The 21844-nt window shown below is 34.3% G+C and overlaps 1 protein-coding gene and 1 pseudogene across 1 annotated transcript in view; one reads left to right on the top strand and one right to left on the bottom strand.

The window, feature by feature from the left end:
* The window catches only part of LOC145242648 (protocadherin beta-16-like), a 418274-nt gene that overhangs the window by 82623 nt on the left and 313807 nt on the right, over nucleotides 1-21844 (top strand). The gene's annotated exons all lie outside the window — the stretch shown is intronic.
* LOC145243160 (5S ribosomal RNA) lies at nucleotides 21252-21368 on the bottom strand (annotated as a pseudogene).

Below are 21844 nucleotides of genomic sequence, written 5' to 3'. Positions count from 1 at the left end.
TAGAACTAAATTGAATTACAATAAATCCCTTTTTATTATTTTTGTTGTACGAGTCAATACATTGTAACATTTGCTTCCCTTTTTTGATGATACATGAGTTCTGCATATAAAACCAGCAAAACACTCTTTACATCTTTCACGCCAGACCACTGTTCCTATTGAACTTGTCTTATAGATAATCTCCTAGTGTGTGTGTGTGGGGGGGGGTGCTCTCGGTCTGATGTTCAGGTTTTCATTTTATCTACGAGTAATATTCCATCAACAGAGATTAGAGCATTCTTGTAATGACCTGGTCTCCACTGATTGCAGCGTAATGTTGTTTCTGTGTAGTTGTAAAAAATTCATCCTTCCAGACTCTGCCTTCTCTCTTTGAAAAGAAGTTAGTTTATTGCTAATCGCCTAAGGACACCCTGCCGGGAATGCCGACGGGGCTGCACAGGCATCTCTTACAGGGTCAGAGTGCTCCTCCTTTGGGGGCGCTCACTTTTCTATCCCACTTTCCGATCCTAGGGTCACATTTCTCGCAGTGGGAAATAAATAAATACAACCTTTAAACAGTGGCAGCCATTTTTTTTCCAAGGGGAAATAACTTATTTATGAACATGCGAGCATAACCTTTTCTACATTTCTCCCTTTGAGGGAAATTTTTTTAATTCATGATTGACCACTAATCAAGGCCAAAAATCATTCGAGGATAAGGCTTATACTAAATGAATATCGATGAACACTGCAATCAGTAATCTGAAAACTTAAGTTTCATCAATTTCAAAGCAGATATACTCTTGCTTTGTATCCATTCACTTCCAGGCAATCATAAACGATTATCAAAATGCCTTTCATCCCAATATGGTAGATTTTATTCGCTATACTAATAAAAACCCAGCCATCATAAAAGACTTAGTTGACTAACTGAATCTACTATTTACGAACCGGAAAAATTACCATCTATATATATATATATATATATATATATATATATATATATATATATATATATATAAGGCAAAATGTGTTTGTATGTCTACCAAAACTTTTGACATACGAGACGGGTACTCACGAGATCGGTATCACTGCCTCTGTAGGATTGACTACGCTTAATTTCAACGTTCTCGACTTCCGGTTGCACAATGGAGGCATCAGCTAAGACGTTAGTTTTTTTTTTGTTTTGTTTTTTTAAACTTTCCCGTTACAGGTTCGAGCCTGGCTGCCCTGCCTACTACCACTTTTTTTATAACACCTGTCACTGCTTACTGTTATTTTGATACCCCCCCCCGCTACCACTTTTTTACCCCCCCCCCCCCTCCAGGGTTCCTTACTTCATTTCCGCACCGCCGGGTACCCCCGCTAGTCAAACAATAAATGGGGTTATACTGCATCACACCACCATTAGTTACATAATAACCTAAGGAAACAAATTTAGACACTTCTGAAAGAAAAATTTTCTACACATATTTCTTCCATACATCTATTTTGAAAATTCAATTCCTTTCACTTCCAGGCTTCCATAGTTTTAACTTTTGTTTTTTTCGCTAATCGATTATTACGATAATTTCTTTTGGTGCAGAAATGTTGGATATATTTTATTTCTCTGTAGATTTAGGGCATAGTTTAATATCCGGAGTTCTTTTTAATAATTAGATATTAAAATATTAATATGGTCTTTAAGGCTGCTTCACTCTCCCGCTGCGGACGTGATGTCACTTATGAAAGTCATAATATTTTTTTTTCCGATTTCGTTCTTTTTTTTCTCAGACGTTTCACATCCGTTATCTCACAGTTTCTTGTCCATCTTAACCTTAACCCTTATTCATTCAAGTTTTTTTTTTCACTCATTTCTGATTGTCTTAATAAAGATGAAACTGAACAATATGATTTGATTTGGATGTATTGTTTGATCCAATCTCATTTCCCATACACAAATCTTACATAATACAGTAAACTGAAATGTCCCCTACTCTATTGACCGGCATGGTTTTATAAATACAAACTGGATAAAAAAAACATTAGAGCATTTTTTGTTTCTATAAGTCAACAAACTAAAAACATGATCAAGAAACAAACATATGACAAATAAACGTTACCAAAGGCAAGATCAGTTACTCTTCTACCTAACTGGATAAGTTTTTTGGTGCTATAACTTATTTTAAAGCGTTTATAAAGTTTGAAAAGCAAGTAGTGTCGAACGCTTAAGTTAAAACGACAACAAAGATGGTGGACATGAGGTTGTCACCTTCGATGTCTCAAAAATCGCTAAAAACGCGAAAATGAAAGGACTGGTAATAATCTATCAAAGAAATATAACCGCGACATTTATTTGCGTGAATTTCTATGAGTATTGTGCTATATATATATAAGGGAGTAGTCACCAACAATGTGTATTTTTTAACATTATTTTATTATTCCGTGTCTTGGTTATTCATTGAGAATTATGTTTGGATCATTGTAATAATGTTTTTAAGTCATTGAAATCGTTTTTACGCGCGTTTCAGGCGTTCTGTGATGCGTCCTCGTCAGAAATTATTTTCAAATGAATAATAAACACTTACAAGCCTCCACCCCTTGGAAAAACTTCAAATTAACTACAAAAATCGCCATTTTTACATCTCCAACACATTTGAAAATAATTTCTGACGAGGACGCATCACAGAACGCCTGAAACGCGCGTAAAAACGATTTCAATGACTTAAAAACATTATTACAATGATCCAAACATAATTCTCAATGAAAAACCAAGACACGGAATAATAAAATAATGTCAAAAAATACACATTGTTGGTGACTACTCCCTTATTTTAATATACATCTTTCTTTCGTTGGAATTTCTTAACCAATTATATATATATATATATATATATATATATATATATATATATATATATATATATGTCAAGGTCTGTATTCCAAATTTCAAGATGTTGACCAATCTTACCGTTTATTTCTTTAAGCATGTTAAAATGTTTAATTCTTGACAGAATGATTCATGTAATTTATTCCGCCTATTCAGAATAAAAGGAACTCATCAACTTTAACGGAAAGGAATATTGGCATGATTACAAAATCCGAAAATTGGAAGAGATGTTGCAACTTCTGAAATATAGACTTTTGTCATTTATTTGGATATGCTCTGTAGTTATATTGAGCTTCATAAATTAAAGAAATGGTATAAATAAAAGATTAAATATAATTGACTAAACCTATTTTCCCACAATGGGGCTATTAAGCATAGCGATATGGGACAGGAGGAAGAAAGTAGCAAGTCCAATGTTAACAAATTCCTAATGAACCGCCCCCTTAAGTAAACACTTCATCAAATCTCCACACTTACGTAATGTACTTGCAATAACCCTTATCCCTGAGTGGCTTCCGGGCCTTGATAAGTGGTGATTACTGTGTTAAAAAAAAAAAAAAACCTAGTTGAAATAAGCGTCCCGAATAATGCTGGCTTTACCAGAGCTGAGAGGGAGAAAAAAAAATATCAAGAACTTATATACAACATGAAAAGAAACTGGGATCTTAAGATATCCATCATTTCCGTCATTAAAGGAGCAATCGAGCCAATGAAAAAGAATTTCAAAGACTATCTGGCGAATATACCCGGTGAACCAAGTGCAAGACAAATACAAACAATTGTACTTAAAGGGACGGTTAGAATCTTAAAAAGATCTCTCGGTTGGAGTAACTAAACTAATGGAAGAATGTTTCACATCCGGTAGAATACCTCATCCCCAGCAAAACAATGTGATAGGAAAATTAGACCACAAAGAGAAATAAAAATTGGTACTCTTGTATAATTTGATCCGGATTCTCAGGAATTCCCGTCAAGCATTGATCGGGCGAGATCGGCAATCATCGGTTTTACTTATTATTATTATTATTTTTATTTTTTTTTTGTAAAATATTTATCAATGAAAGTTAGTTTTTTCTTCAAGAAAAGATGAAAGTTTTTTTTAAACGTAAATTGTTAGGTGTAAATACAAGTTTTTTTCAAGATTTTTTGTTCAGTCAAGTTTTTTTTAGGGGGGGGGTCCACAGAAATGTTATATATATATATATATATATATATATATATATATATAAAAATACGTAAAACTATGTTTACGAAAAGCGTAGATTGTTAGATGAAAGTACAGGGAAAAGTTTTGTTAAGAAAACTTAATATTTTATTTATTTTTTTTTACGGCTGTTCATTTCCGGCGGAGGAACTTTCTCGAGATGAGGATATTTCCTAAGGAATCTTTTATTTCGGTAGACTGTTGAACGACCATCGACGGCAAAGAAGGAGGGAGATGGAGGTAAAATGAAATGGAAGGAAGCTCCCTAAGAACCGGGTAGCTTTCGGAAGTGTGATTTATGATGGAAACAAAAGGATCGTTTCCGAATTTTTGTCTCCACATAAATTCAAGTAAATATGTACCCAGAAGCTCCCGGTTGACCCCGCATTCTTGCCTGTTTCACTTCCTTCCCACTTCCTCTCAACCTGGTTCGTTGTTGCCTTCGTCGCGAGATCTACAAAATGCACAGTCAGGTGGTGGAATCCTTCTACTTTGTTATAGGCCCTTCCAACAGTCGGATACAACTGTAGTCCCTGGCAGAATGTATTTGTTTATTATTGGAAGGAGGGTTTCAGCGTTGCGATTTCGTATGGTCACACACAAAAAACCCCTTCTTTTCGGCGATGTAAATAAAAAAATAAAAAGTCAATTTAGCGTTTCAACATTTGAACAACGGTCGGCTGAAACCAATGATTGCCGGTCTCGCCCGATCCATGTTTGACGGGAATTCCCGAGAATGCGGGTCAAATTATGCAAGAGTACCATATATATATATATATATATATATATGGAGAGAGAGAGAGAGGGAGAGAGAGAGAGTTTTAATAGTATCACTTCCGCCTTCGTAGCTCTTCAAGATTTTAGTTGAATAAAAATAGGAGGCTTTACTTTTGGAACGGCCTTCATAGATTGATAGTAACCTATTAAGTATTAAGGACAATCCATGTTAACTTCTGGTGTGAGACGATTCAACCAAAGTTAAGCCGAAATATCTATGCACATAATATAGTCAATTGCGCTACTAATTATTGAGCACTGTTACAGAAGCAAAGTATGTTTAATGGAATAAACTACGAACAAATAAATTATGATTACTTATATATATATATATATATATAAGTAATTATTAATTAGTTAAATGTAATATATAGAAGGCAGTACAACGCAGAGGTAACGGAAAGACACAAACTGAAGCAGGTGAAAAAGTTTTATTTATTATTAATACAAATTACAAATACATGTTTGCTTCAGTTTTTGTATTTCAGTTACCTCTGCGGTGTACTGCCTTTTTTTTTTAAATTACATTTACACCCCAAAGAAGGCACATTGCCACTTTGATGTAGGGAGCTACTATCAGGAACATAAGCTACAGGGGTACTATGTGGGGAGTTGGGCAGCAAGATGTCTGTTCACGTTACACTTGAACTTCTGCATGTCAGTACAGTTAACTACATACTATACAATGCTTCAAGCAAACTACATCCACCTCTTATATATGTTATTTATTTGTTTTTGTAAATAACATCTACGTAAATCGCAATATACCCAAAGAAGTCGTGCGAGATGGTCCAGTGATGGGAGTTTAGACTTTTTACAATGTTGGGGGATCAACCTGCTGCTTCGGGTACTTGAAGATTTTGGTAGAAAGTACCAATCAAGAATCCTTTCCTTGCAATCAGCCCGACAGGTGATGGGTCATTTACGTGGCTACCTGTCGGACTGAGGTACACACCCTAAGTATTGTCTAAAAAGTCCACCTTCCCAGGCCTTTCCACCTGGCTTCCGGGAAGAGCAAGTTTGTTACTTGTTACCTGAAGCGCCCTTACCAACTTTTGCTAGGCCACAGTGCTCTTCTTTAGGGGCGCTTGCTGGACATCTCCATTTTTTGACCTTGTGTGACATCATGGTGAGGTGGATAGCACGTAAATATTTACTGCGATAGCAGTAGATGACAGAAGCGTGTAAAGTTATAGATAGGAAAATACAAGAAGTCGCCCGCCCCCCATCTCAACAATTCTTGCCGGAAGAAGAGTGATAAGAAATTCTAAGAGCCTCCATAATGCGGCTGAAAAAAGGTGGGCGGTGGCGTGTACGACAACCAAAAAAAAAAAAAAAAAAAAAAAAAACTAATAAAATCCATTAAAAGTCCGGCAACAAATAAATAAGTCAAAATATTATAAGAATTACGGCAGCCATTGGTTTCTATTGATAAAACAAGAAACAAGGAACTATTTATATTGCTTAGAAAGCAAAACATAGTGCTGTGAATCGATGGCCAAAGTGCTTCATTTTAAGGAAAGAAAAAAAAAACATAAAAAAAACGAGACTATATATTATGAATTTGTTCTTGGTGCTCTTGTTAGCTACTAAACAAACGATTCATTTCGGTCGCGGGTCTGGATATAAACAAAGAATTCCATAAAGTGAACACTGAGACTTTAAAAGAATTCAAGCCTGTGCTTCAGAAGAGGGACCACTCAACGTGGGCATATTATTGACCCCTTTTACTAAGGAGCAATACGTTCACAAAAAAAAACGAAATTGCACAAATATTTGTTCATGTTTTTTAAGACCAATGTGACTATATCTTGTATCCGTTTGCATGTGTTTAATATTGGAAATTCGTATGCATTAAGCTACATTTTTTATGCTATTGTTAATGTTTTTAAACAAACCATGTATTTTATCCGCAGGGCTGGATATTAATATATAATTTTGCTTTTATCTGACTGAATATATATATATATATATATATATATATATATATATATATATATATATATTCCAAGATGGCGGCTGAGGTAAACACGCAATGCTGAATCATCTATAGAATTCCATTTTTCCGACATTAGATTATCATGCATAGTTTTTTCTAGCAAAAAATTCTTCTTTTTTTTTTTTTGAAGAGTATGCGTATGAAAAGATTTGATATTGACATAATCCGATTGTTTCCGCGTAACGAAACAGGTCTGTAAAAATATGTCGGAATTTTGAAATGCTAAAAGAATATGATAAGATAAATATTTAGGACTTGAAATGTAGCTGTTACTGTTATTATATAATGCAAATCAGAGTTATGGGACAAATAACACGCGGGCTCAATTATTGCGCCAGGGCTACGTTTTGATTCAATAGGCTATGTCCATTATATTTTGATCTACCATCGATACCTGCGGTTTTACAGAAGCACTGGAAACCCAACCCAGAGATTTAAAAGTATGAAATGTGACAAATTCATAAAATCGGAATACATGAAGTTTCTAATTGTGAAACTATTACTCGTGTGAATGCGTTAATACTTGAAATTGTTTCAATTCTGGAGATACTGAGCAAAAACAAAACTGCCACACTGTTTCTCCGTTAAGTTGATACTTAAACATAGCACGTTGGTCTACGGATGTTAGTGTTCATGAATGAATGATGATGCTTACACGGCGTCATCTTAAGTTGTGCTAACCCAAATCGTTCAATCATGAATGGCTTTATTAAAGGCTAAGGCACTGTACTAATTACGAGTTGTTTCTGAACTGCAATAAATTAAAGAGTGTATATAAATTCGACGACTATGTTTCGCGTGTTTTCGGCAAATGTGGAATCACGTATTTGTGTGAATGAAATCCTAGCAATCATAAATGTATTGATTAATCGGCGATCACGCATATATTAACCTACTCAAGCGTGGCCTACGTAAATAGAAGGCCGTTCCACTAAAGTCACGCAATACAATGACCACGGTGAGGCGATAGACGACTATAGCAAGGATAGTCGTTTTTCTGTTCCCATTCTCAAAGAAATTGCCGGGGAATTCATAAAACTGGGCCAAAGTGATTGTATTTGGTGATCACGCGTATTAACCTACTCAAGCTGTTGCTAGGTTGTTAAGTCATGATACCTCATGGAGAATAGACGGCGTGAGCGGTGTTATAAAAAAAATATATATATTGTAAAAAAAAAATAAATAAATAATTTAAAAATTATATTAAAACGGTTGTAGTTTTAGATTAATAATTAGCTTTAAAAAAAACTTCGATATAGTATTTTCCCGGAAAAGAAAAAAAAAAAAAAAAGAAGCAAACTCCATTTTAATTGTATGCGTCCAAATGTAAAATAATTATTTATCTTTCGGAAAAGAAAGTACAGTCAGTTTTCAAACCAGGTTTATAAATCCTCGTAATAGTCATTTATCGCCTAACCGTGACCATCATAGTTTTTCCTGCGACGAGTAAGTTAATATACATGATTGCCGATCGACTTACCTTTTGTAATAATTCAATCCTAGCGTGACCTGTGGAAATTCCACATCGGACTCTTTCATATGTAATATATTGATGTTGCCATTCTGTGGATGTTCAGCGTAAATGGAAACGCTCTGATATTATTGTAGCTCTTTTGTTAAAACTGCAAAAGTATTTATCCAAGCTAGTACGAACGCCCGGCGTAGCCCGGTCGTAAAATACGTTTAAATATATTTTAATTTATGCAGATTTCGTATATATTATTATATAGTCAATTTTCCATCGATTCTTATATATTATAAAATTGTGATTTCAAAAATAAAAAATATATGTCCATATAACTTCGGAGCATTAGCTTGAATCGAAACCGATATAATAATTATGAAATATATATATATATATATATATATATATATATATATATATATATATATATATATATAACTTCAGCCATAATCGAAACTGAAATTAAAACTTATGAAGAATTCTTGATACAATTATTTATAAAAAAAAAGTAGATGACTTGAGTGCCATCAGCTATAATCGAAACCGAAGCGTATGAAGAATTATTGGTAAAATTATTTATGATAATAAATGGAAGTACATAACAATTAAACGACCCGGGTGTAAGATACAGAAAATAACAAACAGGTTTTTTTTTTCTTTTTACACAGTGATCACCACTTATCAAGGCCCGGAAGCCACTCAGGGATAAGGGTTATTGCAAGTACATTACGTTAGTGTGGAGATTTGATTAAGTGTTTACTTAAGGGGGCGGTTCATTAGGAATTTGTTAATGTTGGACTTGAACACATCCAAGTTGTAGTCCGGTGGGAAGCAGGCAGATGGAACAGAGTTCCACAGGCGTGCAGTTCTAAGAAAGAAGCTTTGTTCATGGAATCCACGTTTTGATTTAGGCACAGATATAGAGTGGGGGAAATTTTTCACAGTGGATTCAGCTAGACGGGTGTTTTTCGTGAAAGATTGGCGAGGGGGGACCAGAGATTGGAGTTCAGACGAGCACCTGCCATGGAAATAACGATAAAACAAGGATAGGCTCACAACGTCTCTTCTGTGGGAGAGAGGTTGCAGGGTAGAGAATAGGGCATCCCCCACTAAGCCACGAAGTCTATTTTGTACTCTGTCAAGGCAGGATAGGCTGCTTTTAGCAGCTCCTGCCCAGATATGGCAACAGTATTCCATCCTTGGACGTACTTGGCTTTGATATAGATAGAGAATTGCATCAGTAGCGAGATATCTTCTGGAGCGGTAGAAGGATCCCACCATCTTTCCAGCGACCTTGGCAACAGACTTGATGTACGTGGTCCATTTCAGATCAGGAGTAAAGGTCAAACCCAGAAGCTTGTCAAAACACGGGGCCTCACCCAGACGAGAGCCATCCATCACAATTGATGCCAGATGGGGATCAGAGGTTATCGTATTGATATATAGATTGTGTTACTGTGTTGTTTACAAATAAAAACTTTTCTATTAATGTAAAGATAAAATAATTTCCAAGAAGACTGTGCGCAATACAATGCGTATATCATAATCTCGTTCTCATAGTATAATTAAAATAATAGGTTTCGATTATTGTCATCGCTGTTTTATACCTCCGTACTTCAGAGTTGTAGCACTATACGAAAATGGCCAACAAAGGCAACAACTCGAATGATCGTCTGCCAAGGAGAGTGAAGCCAAGTTGAAACATTTCTCAAGTGGAACAATAAAAATACAAACAAACTTCATTTCTGATAAGCAAACAAACTGAGCGTTGCCTAGGAATAATAACTACACACTTGAAAGCATGGAGTATTTTCATAACGTATTTCTTACATTAGTTTACCGTTCGGCGGAGGGATATTCATCCTGCTTTTAAATCATTTTACGATTTATTCTACCAGAATCTTACGTCTTTTTTGTATTATCTATTATATAAATCTCACTTGTTTGTTTAAACGTATGTTTGTATGTCTGTCTGTCTAAAACTTTCGACAAAGCGATGGATTTTCATGAGATCGGTATCGTTTTGAAGCACGCTCCCTCGGACGACAAATATCGAAAAATTGGCTAAAAGCATTAATTCCTTAACCCTCAACTGGGCACTTTTCTACAGAGAGGGGTCGCTTTTTTCGCGGATACTTTCGAAAGTCATCCCCTCTTTTCGATTGACTAGCCTTAATTTAAACATACGTCACTTTCGGTTTGCCGATGGGCACAACAACAAAGACGTCACGTTTTTTTTTGTTTTTTTTCACGTTCTTTTTCACCTTCTCAGCACGGGTTCAAGCCTGCCTGTCTGCCTGTCTACTACCACTTTTATTTATTTATTTTGTTCAGCACACACCTCCAACCACCCGGGCAACGCCGGGCACACAGGCTAGTCTTATTTAAAGCTCTCATGTTTTATGTGTTGTTAATTTTTGAGATGAAGATTTGTTATCCTCGTTGGATACTTTGAATTACTATTCTCATCTCGAATATTATGTTCACAACATTTTCATCGATCAATCCGAACTCAGGAATCTGCATGGAATTTCGAAGGAAAATATTTAGTTACTCCACGGGGGTAGCATGTTCTTGTTTCGTCAACTGGGCAGAAAATTCTAAGTAATTATTCTTTTGGAGGTTGAAGGTTCAATCTTCAGTGTGGGCGACCCTCAAAAATACATTTGCAGACTTAGAACTTTTACCCAGTCTTGACTGATGAAACCAGAGCATGCTAACCCCGTGGATTGAATAAAGGACTCCGTTCGAAATTCCCTGCAGATTCCTGAACTAGAAAAATTCCAACAAGATACACCTGAAAATGGTCAACAGTTACGTCGACCGAAACGTTGTGAAAATAACACTCAAGATGAGAACAGTAGTCTGAAGAATCCAAATAATACGAACTTTCATAGTTTGTCTATTTCATTTAAACTAAATAAAATGATTGGCTCAATGGTTAGAAATATTACAACAAAAGCAATATATCAAACTTTGATAAAACATTAATAGATTAAGGCTTGGGTTTGAATGCCTAGACATGACAATTCGAATGTAATATTGAGATTGGTAGGCAAACAAGGAACAAGACTAATATTCATTTACTACAAGTGGATTATTCTTGTTCCCTTAACCATGGCCAGATAAAAGTGCTAATATTTTTACCAATTTTTTGTTGTTTGGTTTATAGCATATCAACCATTTCGCGTTATCTAATGCTGAATCCAATAATTTTGGAAAAAGGTTTTATGCTTTAAGTTCATTTTATCTTTTCATATTTGTTTGTGGTGTTTGGTTTGGTTGTTTTGTTTTGCAGCATTTTTACCATATTGGGTTATTTTTGGAAGAAGATTGCACGTTTTTTACAGGAAAACTATAGTTTCTGTTTTCGACTTTGCAGAACATAATTGAGTTTTGCAAAGAGAAAGGAAAAAAACAATAATCTTAATGTTTGAGACAGTTTAGATGAAATGGACAGTATCTTCAGACTGTCTGATCTGGTAACACCAGAGCAGGTACTGGGAAAATTAAGATTAGCTACTTTACTAGAGAGAAGAGTAGAAGATAATTTAATTGAAACTATCAAAATACAAGCATTTCTAGGGATTCTTATGCCGAGCCCTCAAAATAAACAGAGATTAAACCCTTCCTGTAATGATCCGGTCCCTGTTAAGAATGCAGTTCTAGAAGGCCTACCATCCCAGGCCTTGCCTTCTCTCTTTGAGTAATGGTTAGTTTATTACTAATCGCCCTAGGAGCCTCTACCGGGGAATGGCGACTGGGGCAGCGCAGGCACTTTTTGCAGGTCAGAGTGCTCCCCACTCGAGACTGCTGACTTCCCAATCCCACTTTCCAACCCTGGTATCATCGTTCTTGCAGTGGGAGAGAACTAAATACAATGAGCATTTCTAAATGGCGGCACATTTTTTATAGATTTCTTCACAATCTGTAAATTTATTGTCAAGACAAGCTACAAAAAACTCAATCGATCGACCAATTGATTTTTTGCTAAGAGAGCAATTTTTTTAGCAAATTAGCAGATCAGCTATAAAACAGAACACCTTAAGAAAAGAGATAAATTAATAGTGTAAAAAGAATTACAAACGAATTTGTTGGATAAATTGGATGAAATGTTTAACAGAATTTGCTCTGAATATTATTATTCTAATTATTGATATTATAAAAGCTTTGTCCGACGTAAACGTGTAAATTAAAAGGTTGAGTTAAAATGTATATATAAATTAAAAGGTTGAGTTAAAATGTATATATAAATTAAAAGGTTGAGTTAAACAGCATATATAAATTAAAAGGTTGAGTTAAACAGCATATATAAATTAAAAGGTTGAGTTAAACAGCATATATAAATTAAAAGGTTGAGTTAAACAGTATATATAAATTAAAAGGTTGAGTTAAACAGTATACATAAATTAAAAGGTTGAGTTAAACAGTATATATAAAAAGGGGTTATCTCCCTTTGCCCTCCAAACAATTATCTCCCTTTATTTCTTAAATATCCAAATTTGCTAGGTCAAAACAATTCTCCTTGACTAACAGACATCTAATTTTGAAGGAATGAGTGAAAAAATTCCATTTTTTTTTTAAGTCCTTTTTTGAATCATATTGCACCTTTGGAATTTTCTGCTTAATGTGACAAATGAATCAGAACAACTCGTGGTGTCAGCTCTTTTCCTGGTGTTAAAAGAACCCATTTCATTGTTCGACTGTTCAAGTTGTAAAATACAATTAATTTTGCATTTTTAATATATATATATATATATATATATATATATATATATATATATATATATATATATACCAGCAGGGAGATTCGACTTTGTCTGGAATTGAATGATGATCAACAAACGTTCCACCCTCCCATACTTTTATTGCCATCGAAATTAGTGAAATCGCACATTTTCTAATCAAATCGATTGATTGCCTGATCTAGTAAGGGACTTCCGCCACGCGCAGTGTATCGGAAGTAAGCTTCACATACTTTCCCATCAATGTCAGTGCGAGAAAAAAGCTCAACTTTATAGGTATATAGATACAGATTATTATACGATTGTATTGAAGAGTGAAAAATATAAGGAAAATAAACAGTCGACATAATCATGAAAACAAAACGAAATCTTATATCAATTGGAAAAATCATAAAAGTAGTTCTTCCTTGAAATATAAGCACTGTAAACTATGTTGAAACGAAATAAGCCGATGACTCTCGTTTCCTTTATCGTTTATTCCTCACATTCCATGAGTGATGTTTCTGACAAATGGGGAAGAATTGCTGTTTTCTGGGTCGAAATCTACTCATCTAACACTTATCCTCAATGACTCATTTTTTTTTTATCTTGAAGTGTTTTCTTTAAGCTCCTTACATCAAGTGGCTTCATGCCTTGTCTCTATTTTTTTTTTACCGTTTTTTTTTTTATTATTGGTGTCAGTTGTTCTGCGTGCCTTGGAACAATATGGTGGGCGATCCTCGGAAACCAAGTTTCTGAGGCGCGCCCACCATATTGTTTTCCCATCTGCAGGATTGGGAGTTGATCCTCGAAAGTAGTAATGTTCAACGCCGTTGATGTCTTTGTCCAACTCAGGAAGGTTGTTGAGGTCCAAGCGGTGTTTGTGGAAAACATCAACATATGTAAGAGCAGAATCCCGTGGTATGCCTACTTGTTGAAGCAATGGTGCCCAATCAGAATCGGTAAGGTTCTATCCAGTTTGTAGCGCCATGTTCAATAAGACTTAGGATATATCATCAAAGCTAGTCAACATCTGAAAAACGAAACAAACACAAGTACGTTCAAATGAATAACTCCACATCAGTCGAAGACGTTTCTGATGATCGGTGATGCCATGAAACTGCAGTAAATTTCATTACATTTTATTATCAGTTATATATGACAGACAATATTGAATTATCTAACCTAATCTGCATTTTCGACATACATACACCACAGACAAACCCATCTAATAACAACGTCCCACCTTTCACTGAAGAGATACCTAGATGATCGAAAACCTTCTGTTATAATAGCTTCTTGGCTGAACTTTGGAATTCCTTACTTGCTTGATGGACATGCAGAAGTTTAAATGTAATGTAAACCAACATCTCGCTCATCTCTTACATAGTCCCCCTGCAGAGATGGTTCCAAATAGTAGCCCCAAGTGGCAATTTGCTTTGTTTATAGTGAATAAAAATAAAAAAGAGAGTAGTGGTTGGAGCACCAGCTCGGATGTGGAACAACGCTTCATACATGGACGAATGGTTGCTTTGTAGAGATAAAGAATATTTCTAGTTATGTAAAATACAAAAAAAAAATGTCTTAAAAGACATGTCATGGTTTATGAATTTTAAAAGAGATCAAAGAAGAACAATGATAGTGACCCAACGGGTCATAAGCACGTCTCCTAATATTACAAGACTGTGTAGATGAATAATTCCGCTAGGACCATTCTTCTGCTAGAATGCAGGTCTGCCATGCCATGTCGCATGCTGAGTTATACAATATGAAATTAATAGAATTCTAAAGGCCAATATTTCTGTTGAGACTATGGTTTCTAGAGTGAGTGGTACTATCCTTGTGGGAATGAGAGAAGCATCCGGGTTGGAAAGGGGGAGGAAACGAGGTTTAAAAAAAAACAAAAAACGGGGAGGGTTGGAGAGAAATAGGGAAGCTGTCAAATGCATGAAAAAAAAAAGAAAAAAGAAATGCATCTTTGGTTTGCAAATCGTAATATTTTCTACAGATGATGCAATTAGCTCGCCACCCCCCACCCTCCTCCTGACATCTTTTGAAATGCAATCCATTGCCTCGCGTAGAAAATGATTCAGCTTTAATTTACAAATCAATTAAACTGGATTAAATTCTATGAACACTCATAGACCAAAGTCTATCGGCTTTCAATACCAGAACAAAATATGATCCGAAAATATTAAATCCAAAATATAAAAAAAAAATATTACGAAGAATAAAGAATTACTTAAAATCTCAAGAAGAGATCTATTTCTGAGTCAGACACCAGTCTGAGATGAAATCATTTTTTTTTTTTAAATACAAATGTTAACGGATCTCCTTGTACAGTGGATACAGCAATCCAGACTACGTTTATTTGCTCTATTTATTTCCTCACGTTGTGCATAAGCAGAAGTATGATTAGTGGGAATGAACAGCAATCCCAAACCTCTCTCGGACCCCCACGCCGTCCGATATTGTCGCAAAGGAACAAACAAAAATAAATAAATTCGACTCTGCTTTTTTTTTTAGCAAAAGACACTTATTAATTATCAATTCTTTTCAAGCAATACCTACTTCTACACAATTTAATTGGAATTCATTATTGAGATGAGTATTATTTATTAATGTATTTATTGCGAACTGTTATTCTCATCATTCTTAGATGTTGTTTCGCAACGTTTCGGTACACTATTCCTCTGGCCTTCGTCAGTTGGTAATCGCAACGGGATAGGAACTCCGAAGCTCCTAACTGCATTCTCAGCCATCCAAAGTTGTTGTCGTCTCACCACATTTTCGGCCAAGTAAGCCTCTGGCCAGCTTTGGATAGGATTGAAACCGCTATCTTCAGACAATTCTCACCTGGAACCGTAGAGAATCAATGCCTCTATCCACTGCGCCACGAGCCCCGAAGCGCAATCAAGGTTGAATTTTTTGGTCTTATAAATCCATGTTTTTATTTTTATCTTCCAAAAACGTGGTGAGACGACAACTATGGAAGGCAGTAATTGCTGAGAATGCAGTTAAGAGGTTCGGAGTTCCTATCCTGTCACGGTTACCACCTGACGAAGGCCAAAAGAATAGTGTGCCGAAATATTGTGAAACAACAACTAAGAATGATGAGGATAACAGTCCGCAATAAATAAATAAATACCTACTTCGTTTGTTTGTTTTTTGTTTTTTTTTAAACTTTTTACGGTTCATTTCGTCTGCCATGAGATTAACAAAACCCTGTCGCCTCAACACCAACTTAAAAGTCTCTTGCTGCAACCATGGGGTTACACGTTCATTTCAAGCCATGCACACTGTTCTTCTCTTTAACCATGTGTTGTCCTTTTTTTTTCTTTTTCACCTAACGCAAGCCCATGCACACTTACTAATTTGCATATGTGCTCAAACGCTGCTGCTGGTGCTATCAATATCTTTGCTAGCCATCTATCCTTCGGCTGCTGCTGATATTTTCACATGCACTCAATGCCCTTTTTACATACACTACATATTTGTATTTTGGCAACCAGTTTTTTGCATCCAACTGGCTGCAGAATATCTTGGTTTCGCCCATGTTTACTTTGAGACCCTTAGCTTTAATCTGTGATTTTCATATACTCAGCTTGTGACGGAGTCTATCGATTCAGAAATGGTGAAAGATCGTTTGCCTGAATCAGTTCCCATGGACAAACCTGTGTGGAACTCCTGGAACAAAACTCCCATAAAAATGACAAACTTTGTTCATGGAAACGGCATGGCCTTGCTTAATAATTTATCTTATTCTTTAGTTGTGTCTAAAACTAAACAAAAATTTTATAAGCAAAGTTTTATTTATGGTGTTTAGTTTGATTATTTTGTAGGAAAAAAAATTGTTTTTGACATTGCAAAACATGATTGAGTTTTGCAAAGAGAAAGAAAAAACAAACAATTTTTGCTGTTTTTTTTTTTTGTTTTTTTTGGTCAGGAAGCCAGTATCTTCAAGCACCCTAAGCTAGAAACACCATATGCCATAACAGGTATTATCACTCCTCGCCAAAGTGGACCTGGGAGCAATGATATATTGCCAAGGTTGCTGCAAAGAAGGTGGGCTCTTGCTACCATGCTAGAAAATTACTTACGTCTGAAAGTTTTTTTATATATCTACAAAGCCACCATTTGCACATGCATGGATTATTCTTGCCACATCTAGGCTGGTGCATATGCCACTAGTCTCTCACTCTTAGAGTCTAATAATAAAGTCTTCAACCTATTAAGTCCCATGCTATCACCCAAACTCCAACTCCTGCCCCATCGCCGAAATGTTACATCCCTGTGTTTATTCTACAAGTATTTTAATGGAATGGGTTTTGATGAAGTCGTGACACTTGTGCCACAATCGATGTAAACACCCCCAGACTAACATGACAAAAAAAATCCCACCCTTTCACTGCATAAATCTCTAATGCTGGAAAGCTTTCTACTATAGTAGTTTCTTCTCTTGAACTTCTAGATTTTGGAACCTCTCTCGCTTTCTTGATTTTGCAACTGTACTGACATGCAGAAGTTTAAGTTTAATGTGAACAGACACCTTGCTGCTAAACTCCCTACAAAGTATAAATATGGCCCCAAATAGTAGCCCCCTACATCCAAGTGGCAGTATGCCTTGTTTGAGGTGAATAAAGGTAAAAAAAATACAACTAAAAAAAGGGAACTAAAAAAAAACACATCAACTAAAAAAAACACACCTAAAAAACACATCAATTAAAAAAAACACACCTAAAAAACACATCAATTAAAAAAAACACACCTAAAAAACACATCAATTAAAAAAAAACACACCTAAAAAACACATCAACTAAAAAAACACACCTAAAAAACACATCAACTAAAAAAACACACCTAAAAAACACATCAATTAAAAAAAACACACCTAAAAAACACATCAATTAAAAAAAAACACACCTAAAAAACACATCAATTAAAAAAACCACACCTAAACAACACATCAACTAAAAAAAACGACCAAACTAAAAACACGATCGACTAAAAAGAAAAAAACTACCAACTAAAAAAAGACCAAACTAAAAACACGACCAACTAAAAAAAAATCAAACTAAAAACACGACCAAAAAGATAAAAAAACGACCAACTAAAAAGACCGATTAAAAAAAGACCAATTAAAAAAAAAAACTAAAAAAAGACTAACTAAAGAAAGATCAATTAAAAAAATTACCAATTAAAAAATAAGGCCAATTCAAAAAAGACCAATTAAAAAAGACCAATTAAAAAAAACAATAAAAAAGACCAATAAAAAAACAATTAAAAAAGACCAATAAAAAAAGACCAATTAAAAAAGATCCACTAAAATAAATGCTTGTTCCACTGTTATATGCTTTAGTTTACATTTATCCGTTACAACTTTGCATTACCTTCTATAATTTACATTTATACACACACTGATGTTTTACGCTAAAGACATCAACTTATCAAATAATCTAAAATTAAATGAGTGCTAAACATGGATTTACAGAGGGAGGGGGATTGACATTCGTGACATCATAAACAAGTTCTCCCATTTGAAATCCTTTGCTTCCGTCATAAAATGATTCAATTTCAATTTGAGTAAATTACCCGAATTAAAAGTACATCGTCTACTCAAAAAAATATGATCCCAAAATATTCCTGGCATGAAAAATATTTTTTTTTCTTTTTAATTGGCGTTTTGAGGAAAGAATCTATTTGAGTCAGACATTAGTTAGTGTTGAAATAAATAAATAAAAAATCTTTGATTTGAATCAAATTTAAAAAAAAAAATTAGTCCTCGTGCGAAAGAGCAGGACACAAAATGTTTTAAATAATAATAATAGAATAACAATAACAAAGACTTTCGCTGGCGAGGACTACTATTGACCGTAACCAGTTATACAGTCCTTTTGAAATTTTCATCTCTATTTTTCTCGTTATGTACTGAATATTTGTTAATGAAATATGTTCCTTATTAAATTTTAAAGATTTTCTATTCTGAAAGAAGTTTTAAAAAATTTAATCTAAAAAAGTTATTTTAAAGTTTTTGTTAAAAAATTCAGATTTTCTCATTATTCAGACGTGTATTACAAAGAGGGAGTTGCAAAAAATGAGTTGTGGTGTGAGGAGAAATACAAACTGAAACAGAGAGAATATTCAGACCTGTAATAATATAATCTTAAAAAGATAAGATACAAGTTAGATAGGTAATTTTTTGATTCAATTTAAATTAAATTTTTATACCTTACTTTGTAAAATTTATAAAAGTGCACTTGGAAGATAAATAAATTGCAAATTGAATCTTGTACCTTTATTTTTAAAGCCTATAGTAAAAACATTTTGTTTAATAATTTTCATGCCTTGGATGAAATGCTTTTCTAATTTATATATATATATATATATATATATATATACGGTAAGGATATATATATACTTTTTACTTGACTTCCTATGAATAAAAAGTTAGGTCCAAGATCATTTTTAATGCGAGTAAAATGCAGTTCTCAAAATGGGATATGCATATATATTATACTAGCAGGACGCCTGGCATTGCCCGGTTGTGAAATACACTTAAGTGTGACACTTTAATTCATGCAGATTTCATATTTATTATTATAGAACCAATTTTCTATGGATTATTATATTAGGCTGGTGCAAAAATAATGTCGTTTGTATATATATATACCGTTAGAAAAACGACATTATTTTTGCACCAACCTTATATTTTACCTAATACACGTGATTTAAAAAGTAAAATAAAAATGACTTGTGTGTAGAATCAGAAGCAAAACATATAAATCTCCAGGCTTATCCGTTAACATATGACCTAAATTCCATAGATATACAAAAACTGCATAAATAAATTTAAAAAAATAAAATTGTTTAACCTATAATTTAATTAGCGCATGTGCAGAAAGAAAATGGATAGTATTGACTTCCGCCAGGCCAAGATCAATGTTTTCTTTTTCAATTTTGACCCCCTTAGCAGCTAAAAAAACAAATCGAAAGTGTGCTGCAGGTCCAAATATCCTATTTATCAAATTTCAACTTTGTAGACCCAATAGTCAAGAATTTGGTAGACACTTTTTACACACAAATCACTGTTCTATATATATATATATATATATATATATATATATATATATATGAGAGAGAGAGATAAAATAATTTACGTGTGCTAGAACGTTTCTTATGCAGAATGTAGAAACTATGCATAAATATAATTCAGCATGAAATGAAACCAATCATCTAATAAGAAACATTAAAGAAACCAAAAAAAAATGAATAATTAATTAGCGCTAGCTTTTCAAAGGAATACGCAAATTAGTTAACCTTCACGCAGTCGCTCGCATATCCCCGACTGAGTATATATTTAAATAATTTTTAAATAGAAAAAGTATATTTGGCCTTCGGGCCAAGATCTCAGTGTAAAAAATAATAGTATAAACACTCATACACACACATGATCATAATTTTTATAAAAACGCTTGGAAAATTTATTAAGTAGGTTTAATTCCATGGTGTGAATGCGGTATTATGGTGAATAGCGCCAGCCAAAAGTATTTTTCAAAGTTGTATAGACCTATTAGAAAGACCTTGCACCCATTCCTCTTACCCAAATTTCGTAAGGACTTCATGCCTAAGTTTCTTGTTTGTAATTTTTTGTATTTTTTGTTTAACATTAATTGTGTTTTTTTTTTTCGAACAATGAACTATATAAACAAAATCACAGTGTAGTATCTGTTCTGATATTAAACTTAAGTTAATTTTTCCTTAGTCAACATAGGAGAAACTTTTATATTAGGGCAATTTTTATTTTTGCCTACTTCTAGAGTAGGCTTTAGTGGGGAGCTTATTCTCCCACCCCATTAAAAATGACCTTGTGTCACATATTGTTTTCGTGAGGAAGCAATTAAATAAGCTTTTAACAGAGAGAAAAAAAAACTGAACTTTGTATACAGATTTGTCTTTAGTTGTCCGTTCTTTTTCACTGAAATTATTTGACTGATCTGGGCCTTTGTTATTAAGTACGGCGAACTAATTATTATGTTATCCATTTGATGAATGGGCTCCATCAGTCTTTGACAGAATATGGATACCCACAAAGGGGTGCCTGTGCATGAAATTTTTGTGGCAGGAGGTGTGCAATCTCCAACCATACCTCTCCTGAGTCGACATTGTTAAATACCAGTGGCAAGTGAAGTGTCTGTACAAGACGACTGGAAACAAATACCGAGATAAGCGGAGAGCACATACAGCGCCTAGAATTCCCAAATGGTCACCCATCTGGTACTAACTAGGCTCAACTTTGCTTAACTTCGGTGATCTGATGAGAACCGGTGTATCAACACGATTATGCCGTATATCATTTGATGAACAGTTAGGGATTATTATGCAAAAGAATGCAAAGATTAGCACAAATTTAACCATATTCAACCATCAAGTTGACATAAAACATTCATTCTAAGTCAACGGACTGACTATACCTTTGTCAGTAAAAACTAGGCAAAACGTCTAGCCTATATATTTCTTTGAAGCACTTCCTTACAAGTGAGGGAACTTTAGAAACCTATCATCATTGATAATGTCTTGGAGGAGTATTTATGCAGACAAAAAAAATATTTTTATTCTGGCCAAAAGACAAGTTTTCTGATGCAAATGTGTATACAATTGTTCTATACAGAAAATCACTTTTTGCTGTTTTCAAATCGTACACATTTAGTTTTATTTTGTAGATTTTTACAGTGCATCAAAATGTTTGAATATTTAAAAAAAAAATAGTAAAATTGTTAAATTTCTTATAATTATTATTTTTAAGTAAAACGAAAACAAAAAGAACAAT

Source organism: Euprymna scolopes, chromosome 21 (assembly GCF_053919585.1).
Source record: "Euprymna scolopes isolate OS-2025 chromosome 21, ASM5391958v1, whole genome shotgun sequence".
Classification (NCBI taxonomy): domain Eukaryota; kingdom Metazoa; phylum Mollusca; class Cephalopoda; order Sepiida; family Sepiolidae; genus Euprymna; species Euprymna scolopes.
This window is presented reverse-complemented; position numbering and strand designations above follow the sequence as displayed.